The sequence below is a fragment of the Sphaeroforma arctica genome, assembly GCF_001186125.1.
Source record: "Sphaeroforma arctica JP610 unplaced genomic scaffold supercont1.975, whole genome shotgun sequence".
Classification (NCBI taxonomy): domain Eukaryota; class Ichthyosporea; order Ichthyophonida; genus Sphaeroforma; species Sphaeroforma arctica.
The window spans coordinates 24,746-27,730 of NW_014039583.1; positions in this window are offsets into that span (position 1 = coordinate 24,746).

Sequence of the window (2,985 nt, forward strand, 5' to 3'; positions counted from 1 at the left end):
AGAGTTTGTCAAGGAGAAATGCACTGAGGAAGGTATGGTGTACGATGCTTCGTGTGAGTATATATACATATGAGAGTTTGTCAAGGAGAAATGCACTAAGGAGGGTATGTGGTAGGATGTTTAGTGGGTGTATATATATGACTATACTCGACACCTTCATGCTTGCTGTTGTCCATAGGAAGTTACATACGTATGAATGTGCCTGCTATGTGGGAGTATATACAAATATACGAATGTACTTGTACATAAATACACTCGATACCTTCATGCATGCTGTTGTCCTTGGGAAGTTACATACGTATGAATGTACCTACTGCGTGGGGGCATATAAATATGCACGAATGTGCTTGTGCATGACCACACTCGACACCTTTATGCATGCTGTTGTCCTTGGAAAGTTATATACGTGTGAATGTGCCTGCTATGTGAGAATATATACAAATCTATGAATGTACTTGTATATGACCACACTCGACACCTTCATGCACGCTGTTGTCTTTGGAAAGTTATATACGTATACCTGTCACCCGTGTCTGATCCTGTCGTACGCGTTAACCTTATCAGCGGCCAAAAATGTACTGGAAGCCGAGTATGAGCTGCTCAAGAATACGGCGGAGAATGTGCGCACATTGAAGGTGGTGACTATTGCGCAGGAGTACCTGCCTGGGAACTGTAAGGCGGTGATTGAATACATCAAGAAGTGGTGGCGGGGCGGCGAAGGTGAGGAGAATTAGTGGGCTACAGTGGGTTACCAAACAAAACTAGTTTACAATGGAGGAGAATTAGTGGGCTACAGTAGGATACCATGGGAGGACTCTGGTGCACAAACTAGTTTACAATGGAGGAGAATTGGTGGGCTACAGTAGGGTACCATGGGAGGACTCTGATGCACAAACTAGTTTACAATGGAGGAGAATTGGTGGGCTACAGTAGGGTACCATGGGAGGACTCTGATGCACAAACTAGTTTACAATGGAGGAGAATTGGTGGGCTACAGTAGGGTACCATGGGAGGACTCTGGTGCACAAAACTCGTTTACAATGTAGGAACCCCTGTGTAGAAAACTAGTTCACAAGCGAGGCAACTACTTGACAATAGAACTTACTAGCGGTGAATTGCGCGCTGGAGCATGTGCCAGGCAATTGCTTAGCTGCTATTGAATATGGCAAGATATTTTGGCAGGTCAGCGGAAAAATAGCAAACTGGGAAAAAACTAAGATTTATTCTCAGGGTAGAAAACCAATCGATGATTGAGAAGTCAGTGCCAGGCTATTGCGTAGCTGAACCCAAGTACATCACGAAGTTATGGAGCGGTGGCCAAAACAAGGCAGACAAGGAACACTATTTCACCAGCGAAGAATTAGTTAGGAAAACTGTTTCGCCAGAGAAGAATCAGTTAGGAACACTATTTCGAAAGAGAAGAATTAGTTAGCAAAACTGTTACTAGTTGCCTCTGAATAACCCGAGAAGTGGTGGCTGGGCGGCGAGGGGGAAGAAAGCTCGTCGCCACTTGTGAACACTAGTTCATAATCGAGACAACTAGTTCACAATTGAACCAAAAAAACCCTAGTTACGATGTAGGAGATCACGATTTGCGATAGTGAAAACTATTCCACAATGGGAAATACTAGTTGTCATGGTATGAGACCACATGGCGACGGGAGAAAGCAAACCGCAACCGAACAAACTGGATAATGTGAGCCAACGCGAATGGGTTCGATAGAGTGGGCTACGCCGGGACGGCAGAAATGGACTACTACTGGTATACACTCTGAGTATACACTCTGAGTGGTTGGGGAGTTAAATAGACGGGCCACGTACGGGTGAGGCAGAGCCATATCTCTGTCTATCTATGTAAATACATCGCTCTCGAACTACGCCAGTATCACTCGGGAACGTCCTAGGAAAGTGTCAGCCTTCTCCATGCGACAAAGGCTCACCTATAAATCGATGACAGACCGTGACATATGTGACATGACATGACAGCGAGACGAGTACATGCCGAGTGGCGATGGCGATGGTGTGTGTCTGGTGGGGCTGATGACGGCTCGCGAAGTGAAGGAGACCAGAGCATGAGAGGATGCCGTACGACGGAACGGATTGGGATGAGTTATCAATAAGTGCACATTCAACACTGATCCCACTTGACCAACCCCATGGGTCAAACTGGGCCACCGCGGCGACATACTACGACGATCCGTTGTAGACTCGGGGTTTGGGTTTGGGTTTTAGAGGTTCACGCTAGTGTAGTTGGCGTGGGCTGTTGCTTCGTGGCGTGCTCCCCTGTCAACCAAGGTTATCACTCGAGCAAGCAGGCTTTCTGTACGCAAGGCTATCCATGGCTTGGTTTCAATGTTACTGAAACGCCATGTGTTCGTGTTTACATACTCCTCCGGGGTCGTGTATTCCGCTCGCCTTTGGGCGCACATATCACTTTGGTCAACGTTTAGTGCAATGGAGGATAAGCTTGAAAGCCCCCGGCCTCCAAGCCTGTAGGAGGATCGCCTGAGCCTGTGTGATAGTTCACTTCCCACTTTATTTCAGCACTACTACGACGTGCCCGCAATTGTTGCGTAGTGTATGGGCCACGGGATATGTGTGTGTGGTACTATCGGCAACCAAGCTACACTGTGTGGAGACAGGCGGACTGCTATGACCATGTATTCATGGAGAACAGACTACACGACATGCAAGCTCAGACACGGTACGAATAAAACGGGCAATATGATCATGCTAACCCAACTACAATGCGTACAAACCCAGTACTTCCACACTAGACCATACCCGCAACCGGTGAGTAGTGTATGGGTAACGGGACGTGTCTATCGGATCACTTTCGACATGCAGACTGTACTGTACATGTTGGGCGAATTGAAGCGCATGAAAGCTCGGCCTTCCCAGGAATAAAGTGGGCAATATGATCATGTTCGACGAACTTTGAACTACAAAGCGTACAAACCTATCTATCTATCTATCTATCTATCT